Consider the following 18,344-nt stretch of genomic DNA (forward strand, 5'->3'; position numbering starts at 1 on the left):
GAATTTCTAGTGTAAATCAGAATTTAATAATAAATCAGTTGAAGTGATCAGTTTTCATGACCCTGCGAAACCGATACAAGATAATTAGGTCGTCAAATTAATTCGCACGAACACGAGAAAGCTGTGCGCAAGATGGACGCCGGTTCCAAACAAGATGGATGCCGTTCCATCTCCAGACAAGGTCACGGCGTCGATTTTGCGAACTAATAGCGACGTTTCGCCAGATTTAGTCCCTTCGGATTATTTTTTTGACCTTGTTGGTCGAAATTTTTCCAAAAATGACGACGTGGTATCGGAATTTTGACGATTTTTATTATAAAAAGGGTTTCGAACTTATTAAACATCGCTGGGAAAAGTATTTTTGTGTTTATTTTTTTTGTTGGATCGAGTACTTTCGAAACCAACCTCGTATTTATCATGCTACAATGGAAATAGACAAAATTTTGAGAATAATTCAGTACATAATCCATTTCGACCGAAATAGTACCACAGAATCGATAATTACGAGTTTTTCTAATGTCATATGTCATTTTTCCGACGTCACCTGTCACCATTTCAAACAAAATTAACCAACGAAATTTATCGATTTCTATATTAATCCTCGACAAAATTATTCGAATACGACCCTGTGTATTTAATCCAAATGAACTTTCTTGATTCCCCGACAACGTCATAATACGTACAGTAAATATTTAAACTCTCTTAACTTAACCTAAAATTAATTTACATTCGTCTGGGAGACAAGGTAAGTGGTCTGAAGTATCCCGTGTTATTTTTTTTTTTTCTGTGTTTGCCAACCTCCTTTTCACATTAAGAGCAGTGCTGAGAACCAATTAGCACAATTAATATCGAAACGACGTTCTAATTAATTGAATAGAAAATTGACATATACAAAAATACGCCGAAAAGAAGACGAACTACATTTCAGTATTTATAATACAGTACAACGTTGCCGGATTCAATAGAAAGTATATAATTCGAGGAAATATGAATATCGAAATTAATTTTATTGTCAATTGTGATTAATATATACAGGATGTTTTATAAAAACGTTCAGGGGTTGGGTGAATTGTTTCTAAATCGCATTTGTCTTTGTTTTAGATATCATACATTGATATTTCTCAATTATTTTAATTATAAGGAATAAAAAAATATAAAAAGTACATTGTATCGATTGTGAATGGTCAAATCGGACTATAAATAACGTCACAGTCGTTTAAATACGGTTTTTAAAATTTATCCGAAGCATGATTTCTCTTGATTTGTTTATTCATGGGAACATAACCTTGAAATATTTCGTTCCATCGCCGGATCAATAAAACCGATTCGGTTTTCGATTTTTTCGCGCCATATCGACAAATAAAAAAAAACAGTGGCGTACGTGGAGACATTTAAAAAAGGAAATTGAAACTTTGTAACGTATAATAGAGTCGAAGTCTATTTATACACATAATCAACTTTCCAGTAGGTCAAATGTGACAATGTCCATCAATTATTTCCAGACAGTAGTTCAAATATACCATCAAATACGCGTAAATGTGATAAAACTTCCACTTAAATGTCTCCCGAGTACATAATCAGATTCCCAGTAGTTCAAACGTATCTTCAGGCATCTATTCAATTCAAAATATCAATTTGATTCGATTGTTTCCAGTAAGTAGTTCAAATATACCATCAAATACGCGTAAATGTGATAAAACTACCACTTAAATGTCTCCCGAGTACATAATCAGATTACCAGTAGTTCAAACGTATCTCCAAGCATCTATTCAATTCAAAATATCAATTTGATTCGATTATTTCTAGACAGTAGTTCAAATATACCATCAAATACGCGTAAATGTGATAAAACTACCACTTAAATGTCTCCCGAGTACATAATCAGATTCCCAGTAGTTCAAACGTATCTCCAAGCATCTATTCAATTCAAAATATCAATTTGATTCGATTATTTCTAGACAGTAGTTCAAATATACCATCAAATACGCGTAAATGTGATAAAACTACCACTTAAATGTCTCCCGAGTACATAATCAGATTCCCAGTAGTTCAAACGTATCTTCAGGCATCTATTCAATTCAAAATATCAATTTGATTCGATTATTTCCAGACAGTAGTTCAAATGTACCATCAAATACGCGTAAATGTGATAAAACTACCACTTAAATGTCTCCCGAGTACATAATCACATTCCCAGTAGTTCAAACGTATCTTCAGGCATCTATTTAATTCAAAATATCAATTTGATTCGATTATTTCTAGACAGTAGTTCAAATATACCATCAAATACGCGTAAATGTGATAAAACTACCACTTAAATGTCTCCCGAGTACATAATCAGATTACCAGTAGTTCAAACGTATCTCCAAGCATCTATTCAATTCAAAATATCAATTTGATTCGATTATTTCTAGACAGTAGTTCAAATATACCATCAAATACGCGTAAATGTGATAAAACTACCACTTAAATGTCTCCCGAGTACATAATCAGATTCCCAGTAGTTCAAACGTATCTCCAAGCATCTATACAATTCAAAATATCAATTTGATTCGATTATTTCCAGACAGTAGTTCAAATATACCATCAAATACGCGTAAATGTGATAAAACTTCCACTTAAATGTCTCCCGAGTACATAATCAGATTCCCAGTAGTTCAAACGTATCTCCAAGCATCTATTCAATTCAAAATATCAATTTGATTCGATTATTTCCAGACAGTAGTTCAAATATACCATCAAATACGCGTAAATGTGATAAAACTACCACTTAAATGTCTCCCGAGTACATAATCACATTCCCAGTAGTTCAAACGTATCTTCAGGCATCTATTTAATTCAAAATATCAATTTGATTCGATTATTTCTAGACAGTAGTTCAAATATACCATCAAATACGCGTAAATGTGATAAAACTACCACTTAAATGTCTCCCGAGTACATAATCAGATTACCAGTAGTTCAAACGTATCTCCAAGCATCTATTCAATTCAAAATATCAATTTGATTCGATTATATCCAGACAGTAGTTCAAATATACCATCAAATACGCGTAAATGTGATAAAACTACCACTTAAATGTCTCCCGAGTACATAATCAGATTACCAGTAGTTCAAACGTATCTCCAAGCATCTATTCAATTCAAAATATCAATTTGATTCGATTATTTCTAGACAGTAGTTCAAATATACCATCAAATACGCGTAAATGTGATAAAACTACCACTTAAATGTCTCCCGAGTACATAATCAGATTCCCAGTAGTTCAAACGTATCTTCAGGCATCTATTCAATTCAAAATATCAATTTGATTCGATTATTTCCAGACAGTAGTTCAAATGTACCATCAAATACGCGTAAATGTGATAAAACTACCACTTAAATGTCTCCCGAGTACATAATCAGATTACCAGTAGTTCAAACGTATCTCCAAGCATCTATTCAATTCAAAATATCAATTTGATTCGATTATTTCTAGACAGTAGTTCAAATATACCATCAAATACGCGTAAATGTGATAAAACTACCACTTAAATGTCTCCCGAGTACATAATCAGATTACCAGTAGTTCAAACGTATCTCCAAGCATCTATTCAATTCAAAATATCAATTTGATTCGATTATTTCTAGACAGTAGTTCAAATATACCATCAAATACGCGTAAATGTGATAAAACTACCACTTAAATGTCTCCCGAGTACATAATCAGATTCCCAGTAGTTCAAACGTATCTCCAAGCATCTATACAATTCAAAATATCAATTTGATTCGATTATTTCCAGACAGTAGTTCAAATATACCATCAAATACGCGTAAATGTGATAAAACTTCCACTTAAATGTCTCCCGAGTACATAATCAGATTCCCAGTAGTTCAAACGTATCTCCAAGCATCTATTCAATTCAAAATATCAATTTGATTCGATTATTTCCAGACAGTAGTTCAAATATACCATCAAATACGCGTAAATGTGATAAAACTACCACTTAAATGTCTCCCGAGTACATAATCACATTCCCAGTAGTTCAAACGTATCTTCAGGCATCTATTTAATTCAAAATATCAATTTGATTCGATTATTTCTAGACAGTAGTTCAAATATACCATCAAATACGCGTAAATGTGATAAAACTACCACTTAAATGTCTCCCGAGTACATAATCAGATTACCAGTAGTTCAAACGTATCTCCAAGCATCTATTCAATTCAAAATATCAATTTGATTCGATTATATCCAGACAGTAGTTCAAATATACCATCAAATACGCGTAAATGTGATAAAACTACCACTTAAATGTCTCCCGAGTACATAATCAGATTACCAGTAGTTCAAACGTATCTCCAAGCATCTATTCAATTCAAAATATCAATTTGATTCGATTATTTCTAGACAGTAGTTCAAATATACCATCAAATACGCGTAAATGTGATAAAACTACCACTTAAATGTCTCCCGAGTACATAATCAGATTCCCAGTAGTTCAAACGTATCTTCAGGCATCTATTCAATTCAAAATATCAATTTGATTCGATTATTTCCAGACAGTAGTTCAAATGTACCATCAAATACGCGTAAATGTGATAAAACTTCCACTTAAATGTCTCCCGAGTACATAATCAGATTCCCAGTAGTTCAAACGTATCTCCAAGCATCTATTCAATTCAAAATATCAATTTGATTCGATTATTTCCAGACAGTAGTTCAAATATACCATCAAATACGCGTAAATGTGATAAAACTACCACTTAAATGTCTCCCGAGTACATAATCAGATTCCCAGTAGTTCAAACGTATCTCCAAGCATCTTTACAATTCAAAATATCAATTTGATTCGATTATTTCTAGACAGTAGTTCAAATATACCATCAAATACGCGTAAATGTGATAAAACTTCCACTTAAATGTCTCCCGAGTACATAATCAGATTCCCAGTAGTTCAAACGTATCTCCAAGCATCTATTCAATTCAAAATATCAATTTGATTCGATTATTTCCAGACAGTAGTTCTAATATACCATCAAATACGCGTAAATGTGATAAAACTACCACTTAAATGTCTCCCGAGTACATAATCACATTCCCAGTAGTTCAAACGTATCTTCAGGCATCTATTTAATTCAAAATATCAATTTGATTCGATTATTTCTAGACAGTAGTTCAAATATACCATCAAATACGCGTAAATGTGATAAAACTACCACTTAAATGTCTCCCGAGTACATAATCAGATTACCAGTAGTTCAAACGTATCTCCAAGCATCTTTACAATTCAAAATATCAATTTGATTCGATTATTTCTAGACAGTAGTTCAAATATACCATCAAATACGCGTAAATGTGATAAAACTACCACTTAAATGTCTCCCGAGTACATAATCAGATTCCCAGTAGTTCAAACGTATCTCCAAGCATCTATTCAATTCAAAATATCAATTTGATTCGATTATTTCTAGACAGTAGTTCAAATATACCATCAAATACGCGTAAATGTGATAAAACTACCACTTAAATGTCTCCCGAGTACATAATCAGATTCCCAGTAGTTCAAACGTATCTCCAAGCATCTATTCAATTCAAAATATCAATTTGATTCGATTATTTCTAGACAGTAGTTCAAATATACCATCAAATACGCGTAAATGTGATAAAACTACCACTTAAATGTCTCCCGAGTACATAATCAGATTCCCAGTAGTTCAAACGTATCTCCAAGCATCTTTACAATTCAAAATATCAATTTGATTCGATTATTTCTAGACAGTAGTTCAAATATACCATCAAATACGCGTAAATGTGATAAAACTACCACTTAAATGTCTCCCGAGTACATAATCAGATTCCCAGTAGTTCAAACGTATCTCCAAGCATCTATACAATTCAAAATATCAATTTGATTCGATTATTTCCAGACAGTAGTTCAAATGTACCATCAAATACGCGTAAATGTGATAAAACTACCACTTAAATGTCTCCCGAGTACATAATCACATTCCCAGTAGTTCAAACGTATCTCCAAGCATCTATACAATTCAAAATATCAATTTGATTCGATTATTTCCAGACAGTAGTTCAAATGTACCATCAAATACGCGTAAATGTGATAAAACTACCACTTAAATGTCCCCGAGTACATAATCAGATTACCAGTAGTTCAAACGTATCTCCAAGCATCTATTCAATTCAAAATATCAATTTGATTCGATTATTTCTAGACAGTAGTTCAAATATACCATCAAATACGCGTAAATGTGATAAAACTACCACTTAAATGTCTCCCGAGTACATAATCAGATTCCCAGTAGTTCAAACGTATCTCCAAGCATCTTTACAATTCAAAATATCAATTTGATTCGATTATTTCTAGACAGTAGTTCAAATATACCATCAAATACGCGTAAATGTGATAAAACTACCACTTAAATGTCTCCCGAGTACATAATCAGATTCCCAGTAGTTCAAACGTATCTCCAAGCATCTATACAATTCAAAATATCAATTTGATTCGATTATTTCCAGACAGTAGTTCAAATGTACCATCAAATACGCGTAAATGTGATAAAACTACCACTTAAATGTCTCCCGAGTACATAATCACATTCCCAGTAGTTCAAACGTATCTCCAAGCATCTATACAATTCAAAATATCAATTTGATTCGATTATTTCCAGACAGTAGTTCAAATGTACCATCAAATACGCGTAAATGTGATAAAACTACCACTTAAATGTCCCCGAGTACATAATCAGATTACCAGTAGTTCAAACGTATCTCCAAGCATCTATTCAATTCAAAATATCAATTTGATTCGATTATTTCTAGACAGTAGTTCAAATATACCATCAAATACGCGTAAATGTGATAAAACTACCACTTAAATGTCTCCCGAGTACATAATCAGATTCCCAGTAGTTCAAACGTATCTCCAAGCATCTTTACAATTCAAAATATCAATTTGATTCGATTATTTCTAGACAGTAGTTCAAATATACCATCAAATACGCGTAAATGTGATAAAACTACCACTTAAATGTCTCCCGAGTACATAATCAGATTCCCAGTAGTTCAAACGTATCTCCAAGCATCTATACAATTCAAAATATCAATTTGATTCGATTATTTCCAGACAGTAGTTCAAATGTACCATCAAATACGCGTAAATGTGATAAAACTACCACTTAAATGTCCCCGAGTACATAATCAGATTACCAGTAGTTCAAACGTATCTCCAAGCATCTATTCAATTCAAAATATCAATTTGATTCGATTATTTCTAGACAGTAGTTCAAATATACCATCAAATACGCGTAAATGTGATAAAACTACCACTTAAATGTCTCCCGAGTACATAATCAGATTACCAGTAGTTCAAACGTATCTCCAAGCATCTATTCAATTCAAAATATCAATTTGATTCGATTATTTCTAGACAGTAGTTCAAATATACCATCAAATACGCGTAAATGTGATAAAACTACCACTTAAATGTCTCCCGAGTACATAATCAGATTCCCAGTAGTTCAAACGTATCTCCAAGCATCTTTACAATTCAAAATATCAATTTGATTCGATTATTTCTAGACAGTAGTTCAAATATACCATCAAATACGCGTAAATGTGATAAAACTACCACTTAAATGTCTCCCGAGTACATAATCAGATTCCCAGTAGTTCAAACGTATCTCCAAGCATCTATACAATTCAAAATATCAATTTGATTCGATTATTTCCAGACAGTAGTTCAAATGTACCATCAAATACGCGTAAATGTGATAAAACTACCACTTAAATGTCTCCCGAGTACATAATCACATTCCCAGTAGTTCAAACGTATCTCCAAGCATCTATACAATTCAAAATATCAATTTGATTCGATTATTTCCAGACAGTAGTTCAAATGTACCATCAAATACGCGTAAATGTGATAAAACTACCACTTAAATGTCCCCGAGTACATAATCAGATTACCAGTAGTTCAAACGTATCTCCAAGCATCTATTCAATTCAAAATATCAATTTGATTCGATTATTTCTAGACAGTAGTTCAAATATACCATCAAATACGCGTAAATGTGATAAAACTACCACTTAAATGTCTCCCGAGTACATAATCAGATTCCCAGTAGTTCAAACGTATCTCCAAGCATCTTTACAATTCAAAATATCAATTTGATTCGATTATTTCTAGACAGTAGTTCAAATATACCATCAAATACGCGTAAATGTGATAAAACTACCACTTAAATGTCTCCCGAGTACATAATCAGATTCCCAGTAGTTCAAACGTATCTCCAAGCATCTATACAATTCAAAATATCAATTTGATTCGATTATTTCCAGACAGTAGTTCAAATGTACCATCAAATACGCGTAAATGTGATAAAACTACCACTTAAATGTCTCCCGAGTACATAATCACATTCCCAGTAGTTCAAACGTATCTCCAAGCATCTATACAATTCAAAATATCAATTTGATTCGATTATTTCCAGACAGTAGTTCAAATGTACCATCAAATACGCGTAAATGTGATAAAACTACCACTTAAATGTCCCCGAGTACATAATCAGATTACCAGTAGTTCAAACGTATCTCCAAGCATCTATTCAATTCAAAATATCAATTTGATTCGATTATTTCTAGACAGTAGTTCAAATATACCATCAAATACGCGTAAATGTGATAAAACTACCACTTAAATGTCTCCCGAGTACATAATCAGATTACCAGTAGTTCAAACGTATCTCCAAGCATCTATTCAATTCAAAATATCAATTTGATTCGATTATTTCTAGACAGTAGTTCAAATATACCATCAAATACGCGTAAATGTGATAAAACTACCACTTAAATGTCTCCCGAGTACATAATCAGATTCCCAGTAGTTCAAACGTATCTCCAAGCATCTTTACAATTCAAAATATCAATTTGATTCGATTATTTCTAGACAGTAGTTCAAATATACCATCAAATACGCGTAAATGTGATAAAACTACCACTTAAATGTCTCCCGAGTACATAATCAGATTCCCAGTAGTTCAAACGTATCTCCAAGCATCTATTCAATTCAAAATATCAATTTGATTCGATTATTTCTAGACAGTAGTTCAAATATACCATCAAATACGCGTAAATGTGATAAAACTACCACTTAAATGTCTCCCGAGTACATAATCAGATTCCCAGTAGTTCAAACGTATCTTCAGGCATCTATTCAATTCAAAATATCAATTTGATTCGATTATTTCCAGACAGTAGTTCAAATGTACCATCAAATACGCGTAAATGTGATAAAACTACCACTTAAATGTCTCCCGAGTACATAATCACATTCCCAGTAGTTCAAACGTATCTCCAAGCATCTATACAATTCAAAATATCAATATACCATCAAATACGCGTAAATGTGATAAAACTACCACTTAAATGTCCCCGAGTACATAATCAGATTACCAGTAGTTCAAACGTATCTTCAGGCATCTATTCAATTCAAAATATCAATTCGCTTCGATTATTTCCAGTAAGTAGTTCAAATGTACCGTCAACATCTACGAAAACGAAAAGTTCGACTTATCCCATACGTACCACCAAAATTCCGGTAGTTCAAATGTACTTTTAGATATCGAATCAATCGACAAAAGGAAACAATGAAAATATCAAATTTACCGAGACATCCTCATCCGTATTTCCCTATTCCCCCGGCAATCAGCTTCCCTTAAATTTCCCCTTTCCCCCGTACTTCCGCAGTACACAAAAGGTACTCGAAAGTAATTTTCAGGAACCTTTTCACCCCTAAAGTGGGTATATAATACGAATGGAGGCTTAACCCCGATTCTAAAAACATCCGCTCCAAAAGAAAAGCTTTTATTACGAGTTCGGTCGATTGTCTTAAAAAAAACTAGCTAAAAAAATGATTTTGTTTCAGATATTAGTTGGAAAATGCGAAGAAAAAAATATTAAAACAAAGTTTTTGGTGTTATATTTGAGACATCCTTTATATACAAACCGATAAAACGCGGGATCGTTTCAAAATAAACGAAAAAGTCTGTTTACGATTACCTAAATAAATCCCAGAAGAAAAATATCCATAATTTTAACGAAATGTATATTTTCGAACCGACTCTGTACTATATATCCGTTTCCGGAACCCGTGTACGTCATAAGTCGAAAATTTGTATCATATTCATACAAACTATAACAGACTTTCGTACAACGCCCCGTATATTGGTCAGTTTTATGATTGCAGAACGCGAATTGTTTATTTTGCTGTTTAATTCCCCAGTTAAATTTAGATCGAATTGAAATACTGCTTTCAACAAGCACCGATTATTTTAACGACTGAAAAAAAAAGAAGAAGAAAAAATATTTTAAAAGTCATTGTCTTCGTCGGTATGTCGAGTCAATTAGGATCCATTGGCACAACGACAATTGGTTTGTAAATATTACATATGGTATTTAGTAACTGGTATTATCCACCTCTAATAACAATTCGCAGTAAATCGAAGTTTTTCTAGACTTCGATTAGAGGCGACTGAAAGTCTATAGTATTTTAATTTTAAAACGTGTTTAAATGTAATTTTCCTTATGTTTAATGTATTAGAATACAAAGTGATTTAGCACGAACATAATGGTTCCCAAACTCGACGTAATTTCCTTCTTAGCAACATACTAAATGCGACTAGTCACAGTTTCCCAGCCCGCTACTTTATCTCGTATCTACCCCTCAAGATTTGTTAATGTGGTAGGCGCGTTCGTTATTTATGGTAAGCGGTTAACGCCAGTTGGATTGATTAAACAATAATTACATACCTAAATAACCAACTAATTAATTTTATTACACACTGTATACAATTTGATATATCTTTTTATAACAAATATTTTACGTCATTCATACATGTTAGTCCGTCTCTGGAATAATGGGAGGTTATTTCCGCGCAAAATTACAATCTAATAAAGTATAACCTACAATTATCAACGAAAAACAAAAGAACACTCTGTATTATATTTTCAACATTTTCTATTCACTGAAAATATCGAGCTGCATTCAGTTATCACACTATAAATACTAATTCCGTTATTTTTATATGGCAAATATTTTTTCCGACATTTTGTTTTCGTATTTATCAAGTTTCCCGTCTGGTATGTAGATGGCGGTACACACTGAATTTAATTATGCGGATTTTGTTCCTGATATACTACGTCATTATTCATTTCCAAAATCATTTAATCTACAATGGAATTGCCGACAAGACATTTTTTAACCTTGAGATTGTAGTCGGCATAAAAATAAATGAATCATCCATATCGGTATGATTATTTAAGAACACGTTCGATGTGTCTGTGCTCACCATCAACGATCCCGATAATTTTATGCTGAAATAAGATGTTGCTATTGTGTAAAACATCAGAAGCATTGTAATTTATGGTTTATTATCGCATATTTACATTAAAAAATCACGAATTTGTAATAATAAAAACAAAATTTGACGTGTATTGTTTATAATATATTGTTTACGCCATCTAGTGACGCATCAAGTACTAATAAAGATTTTTCGCGTTGCGTATTATGTTAATAATACATTACAATTAGTTGTTACGTCATTGTGTCTTATAAAAACGTATCGAAAATTTGACTAAACAGGTAAATCGTCTAATTTATAAAAAAATACTCAACGATGACTCATCAACCATAACGATCGATTTCGTGGACCTCCGAACGTGATTTTATTACTAATATCCACGTGATATTATATTGAAAGGATGTTTTGTTTCAAACCATGTACAGGGATATATAGAGGTGAGTTCATCTTTCAAAATAAACAGGATGTTTAGTCGAAATACCGGATACGAAGATATAATTCCTGTAAACAATGTTATCCCGATGGAAACTGAACTTTTTGCACGCAAAAACAAAAGCTATTTTCTACGGTATAATTGGATATTTTCATTGTGTTTACAACAGATTTAGAATTAATTACGAATACGTGTACAATATACTGACAGTTAAACTGGCAACATTGGATTCATTCAACGAATTATTTTCCTGGTTATTTATTAATGTGAACTGTTATTTTTTAACTGTTACTAACTTTAAGTTGGCACACTTTGTTATTAAAATTATCCAGTGGCGTACATCAACATACAGGGTAAGTTGTTAATAATAATTTTGTAAGGAGTGAACTAAAGTTTTTTCTAATCACAATATACAGGGGGATATTTTTGTTTGGAAGAATTTGTACAAATATTTACGTAATTATTAAAAATTTTCTATTTACCTCTTATATCCCGTGGAAAAATGTAAACCCTAACAACCCTTATCCAGTTTTCCCCAATAGAAATTTATTTTCTAAAATCTCCAAATATTGTGGAAACATATTTTCAACAGGAAAACTCTGAGGCGTAAATCTTAACTTTTCCCCTTTCTATTTTTACGTAATAGCTTCGTTGGGATAAGAATGTCAGTGGAAAATTTTACACGATTTTCTTAAAGAACTTTTCAGCGCCATTAGAAAAAAAAATGTGATACGCCTATATATACAGAGTGTACAATTATTATTGATTAAATCCGCCCACTAAACGTACGATTTCAAATTTTAGTTTTAGCCAATCTGTAATACCTCATTATTATTGCTTTCATTCAGATAATTTTTACATTTCTTAATATTATATCATGAAAATATATTTTGATTTTTTTCTATCCGCTTACGAAAATCAATAGAAACAATTTCAAAATAAAAAACTTTTCTGCCCGCCCTGTATCAATTTGATTCAACTAACGATTGGTTTATACCAAATCTATTGATGACGTCATCATTCTAAGGTTATTAACCTCGTATCACGGATTATGAAATTATCGAAAATTTTTTGATGGACGTACTGTATATTTATAAAAATATTTGATGTAGTAAAGCGGGTGTAAGTAGCTGATAAATTTTTTTAACCTGAATCACAAGTTTCTCGAATAAATATCAAGGTATTTTCTTCTATTTTTATACGTACAGGTGTCAAAACAAAATTTCTCTTTCCACAACATACAGAAGTTGAGATTCGGAATTTATAGCATCAACAGAAGTATTTTGTATATAAATAACAAATTGTTTTGTCACCTATTTTTAAATTAAATAAATCCGAATAAATTTATAGATAACTAAACTTAGAATTATACTTCCGAAGCTACAGCACTTTACATAAATTACGTGGAACAATTCCACTATCTCTCTCTATTGTTATACACACACAATTGGTTATCTCTTTTCTTGTGATCTGCCGATCGTTTTCCGTTCCGACGTTGCCAAGTAGTAACGATTGAAATAATTATTACGAAATATAATTAAATCATAATGAATTTTCATATTAATAGTTCGTACCTAATAGCAATTATTAATATGTAATTTGATCTTTTTTTACATAACCTCAACTCTCAATACCAAAGGAATATCTTGTAAAAAAATAAACAAAATATAACCGGTAGTTATTTTTTTTTAATGTGAAATATTTGTTAGTCTTGCAAGATAAAACAACATTGAGAAACTTGACAAACAACACCAGCAAATAGATAAATGCTGCAGAACAAACAATTTTTAGATAAGAAGAAGAAAAAAGATTTGTGAAATATCGCGGGAACAAAGGCTTAACAATATATTATAAACAATGAAAGAACTGTTTGACTTCTTCACATGTTTACAATATTGCATACAATTAGTATTTTGTACAGGATGTCCCTGTAAAAATGATACGAAATTTGTAATTGTTGTTTCAATCTTGTATATTTGAAAACTTTTACTTGCACTGGCAACGTTGTTAAGCAAAGTTTCTAAATGATCGCGAAAATTTTACTTTCACGTTCCCACCTCTAGTTCGTAACTGTCTGTCGGCCATTGTTACTCCAGAAACAGAGTTGCCACATCCCTCATAATGTTTTATATTAATAGTATTAATCTGTTTTGTTTTTGGTAAAAATGGTAGTTTTTTTTGTTTATCATCGTGTGATTAAAAAAAAAACGGACAAACTGTATATGCGAGCAATATAATTTCATTCATAAAAATATTTTACTAGTCTAGACCTACTGGAAATATATGACCGAAATCGAGTCGCCTTAGGAGAAATCGGTATCGAATTTATGTACCTACACTAGTCTGAAATTTGCCAGAATGTTTTGGCATCCGAACACATTCGCTGAAATGTCGTCGACCCGAAACCAGACATTTTTTAAACGTTTTTTTGATGGTCTTATCGAATGTCAAAACGACCGACGTCCGATCTCGTTATCGAACGAAACTGTCACTCGGATCTGTTTTTTATTTTTCGTACTACCGGTCGGCATGGATGTGAAAGAGAAACTCGCTAAAATCCAGTGGCGGCGCGATTAAAATAAATACGTTATGACGTCATATCCTGTCAGACAATTTTCCATCATGTTTTTCGATGGGCCCACTTCAATGTAACAGGCCACCCTGTATTTTCATTCCATACGTTGAAAAGAAATATCTAAAATCCAGTGGCGGCGTATTCATAATAAATATAAAAGAGAAAATCATTTAAAAATCCAGTGGCGGCGTATTTGTATTAAATATAGGAGAAAAAATTTAAAAATCCAGTGGCGGCGTATTTGTAATAAATATAGAGGAAAAAAATCATTTAAAAATCCAGTGGCGGCGTATTTGTAATAAATATAGAGGAAAAAAATCATTTAAAAATCCAGTGGTGGCGTATTCATAGTAAATATAGAAGAAAAAATTTAACAATCCTGTGGCGGCGTATTTGTAATAAATATAGAAGAAAAAATTATTTAAAAATCCAGTGGCGGCGTATTTATAATAAATATAGAAGAAAAAATCATTTAAAAATCCAGTGGCAGCGTATTCATAGTAAATATAGAAGAAAAAATTATTTAAAAATCCAGTGGCGGCGTATTTATAATAAATATAGAAGAAAAAATCATTTAAAAATCCAGTGGCGGCGTATTCATAGTAAATATAGAAGAAAAAATTTAAAAATCCAGTGGCGGCGTACTTATAATAAATATAGAAGAAAAAATTTTAAAATCCAGTGGCGGCGTATTTGTAATAAATATAGAAGAAAAAATTATTTAAAATCCAGTGGCGGCGTACTTATAATAAATATAGAAGAAAAAATTTAAAAATCCAGTGGCGGCGTATTTGTAATAAATATAGAAGAAAAAATTATTTAAAAATCCAGTGGCGGCGTATTTATAATAAATATAGAAGAAAAAATCATTTAAAAATCCAGTGGCGGCGTATTCATAGTAAATATAGAAGAAAAAATTTAAAAATCCAGTGGCGGCGTATTTGTAATAAATATAGAAGAAAAAATTATTTAAAATCCAGTGGCGGCGTACTTATAATAAATATAGAAGAAAAAATTTAAAAATCCAGTGGCGGCGTATTTGTAATAAATATAGAAGAAAAAATTATTTAAAAATCCAGTGGCGGCGTATTTATAATAAATATAGAAGAAAAAATCATTTAAAAATCCAGTGGCGGCGTATTCATAGTAAATATAGAAGAAAAAATTTAAAAATCCAGTGGCGGCGTATTCATAGTAAATATAGAAGAAAAAATTATTTAAAATCCAGTGGCGGCGTACTTATAATGAATATAGAAGAAAAAAATCATTTAAAATCCAGGGGCGGCGTATTCATAGTAAATATAGAAGAAAAAATTTAAAAATCCAGTGGCGGCGTATTTGTAATAAATATAGAAGAAAAAATTATTTAAAATCCAGGGGCGGCGTACTTATAATAAATATAGAAGAAAAAAATCATTTAAAAATCCAGTGGCGGCGTTTTTTACATAAATTAGTTATGAAAATGCGGAATTACGTGAAAAAACGTATTAAAAATAAATTTTGATACAAATAAATGTGAAAATATTTAAAAATTTTCACCGCATATATGATTTTGACGATTTAATTCAATCAAACGCCTTCCTATTCGTCATACCCTACTTAGTATAAGATAATTTGAACGACCTTGTTAGTAAATTGAGTAGTGATGGTGATGAAATGCTTTTATTCGCTATTAAGTTAACTTTTTAGGTCACAGGGACGTAAGCAGATTGATTCAAATGTTTTTCTAACCATTACAATTAATAATTAGTTCCCACTTTGTCTACTAGATGGCGTATCACGTGAATTAATTGTGATACGTGAGTTTAGACATAACCTATATTTAAATTTATATTATAAGTTTGACAGATGTCAAATTTCGAACTAACAACGTCAAATTATTTACTAATTTTTCACAATTCATGATTACAGATCCATCTAGGAATTTAAAATGAAATTAATTCACCCTGATAACTGGCGTCATTTACGTAAACCGTCTATAAAAATAGAAATTTTATTTTTTATATTTCACGTCTTTATATTAGAAAATTATTAGTTTCGAAAAAAATTCCACAGCGAAAAACAATAAAATTGCAATAAATTCAAAATTGTTTATTAGAACTTAACAATTTATAGAAATGATCAATATTTATAAATATTGAGTTTATTTAAACGATTCCGTATGGTAATTAGTTTACGTTAGAATCAATTAAATAATTTTTCCTCGTATCACTATATAATTTATTATATAAATACAAATAAAAACTTCGTTCCACATTAAAACTTTTCCACGACACAAATAAACAATATTTTCCCGCTCGTTCAAAATCCTTCTCTCTCTTTCCATTTCGTTATAGCCCACATACAGTTTCTCTCTCACTCTACCCCTGCCAAATAACATCAAATACTCGACATTGTTGCCAACACTTTTATCGTAGAACGGTATTTACCTTCTACGACGTTTTTAAATTCATCTGCGAATTGAATGGTTGGTAATTTGATATACGTTGAGGGATATTTCAAAATGAAACCCAACAATTCGACTTCAATTATGCAGAAATATAACGCGGAGAATAAATGTTTAGGAAACAGGACCGTACTGGCTTATTTATCGGTAGAAACATATTAAGATCGAATTGAAACCATTTGGGATTATCAAATTAGACAGGAAAAAAAGAATTATAACAAAAGTGGCACAGAAAAACGAGAGGAAATTATTTTCAGAATTTAAGGTCCGCCATTAGAGGGCGTATTCGAAAAAATGGAATAAAAATGCAAAATTTGCTCAATTCACTCAATTAAGTACCACTATATATACGATAATCGGATTATTCAACAAATTCTACACATTTTTTGTTCCACAAATTTTTGTCTATCTCTGCAAACAACACGTGGGGGAGAGTGGGAACCTGTTATGAAAAAAATACCTGTAAGTCCGGTTCTGCTTGACCGATTTTCATAAATTTGATGTTGTTTGATAGAACTTTTGTCCAGCAATACGAAATATATAAATTATAAGCAATTTAATTAGAAACGTTAATGCTAGAGGGCGTTGTTTCATATATTTTAAATATTTTAAAATTTCTTGAAAAATTTAAATGGAATCATAGAAATTAGAGTAGGTTTTTTCAAAATAAATTAAATTAACATTGAAATGGTGGAAACCGCAAATCGATATCTTTTTTCTCTCCCGAGATATATTAATAAATATGTAAATGGCGGGAATTTTTCTTCAAACAACGCCCTCTAGCATTCACGTTACTAATTAAATTGCTTTGAAAATATATATTTTGTATTGTTGAACAAAAAACGTTTCAAATAAAATCAATTTTATAAAAATTAGCCAAGCAGAACCGGACTTGTAGGTATTTTATCAAAACAAAGTTCCCGATCTCCCCCACATCTTATTTGAAGAGATAGACTAAAACTTGTCCGACAAAAAATGCGTAGAATTTATTGATTAATTCGATTATCTAATAAAAAGTGCCACTTAATTACGTAAATTTTATATTCTCAAACTTTTTGGCCGTTCATTTCCCACCCGGTATAGTCGAAAATAATTTACGAGAAAATTCAATATGCCTGTCCAACATTGTTTGGATAATTACGTTCACATTACTTATGTATAACTTTAAATATTTAGAAATAAATAATTTACGTATTCAGTTAAAATGTAACGGTTAGAATATGAAGTTTCCACCTCTAGAATTCATAGAAATAGATATTTCACAACTCGAGCGAATTTCGACAATTTATAATCGCCTAATCTGAACTAAACTACATCGGGATTGAATAAAATCATCTTTATACACAACGAAATTAATGAGAACTTAAAATGGCGTTTTTATCTCACAAAGTTTAGTATAATTTTGGTTCTTAGGCATATTTTAGCGAACGGATGTGTCTAACTACACAATAAATTTCGTATACATACGTAGATATTAGAGATGGAACAATGCGGGAGATGATAAAAAAAGTTATACGGGTGTACATACAACG

General features: G+C 31.4%; 1 protein-coding gene across 2 annotated transcripts in view; it reads right to left on the reverse strand.

The window, feature by feature from the left end:
• The window catches only part of LOC130443838 (division abnormally delayed protein), a 63,393-nt gene that overhangs the window by 24,110 nt on the left and 20,939 nt on the right, over positions 1-18,344 (reverse strand). The gene's annotated exons all lie outside the window — the stretch shown is intronic.

The sequence above is a fragment of the Diorhabda sublineata genome, chromosome 5, assembly GCF_026230105.1.
Source record: "Diorhabda sublineata isolate icDioSubl1.1 chromosome 5, icDioSubl1.1, whole genome shotgun sequence".
In the NCBI taxonomy this organism is placed as follows: Eukaryota; Metazoa; Arthropoda; class Insecta; order Coleoptera; family Chrysomelidae; genus Diorhabda; species Diorhabda sublineata.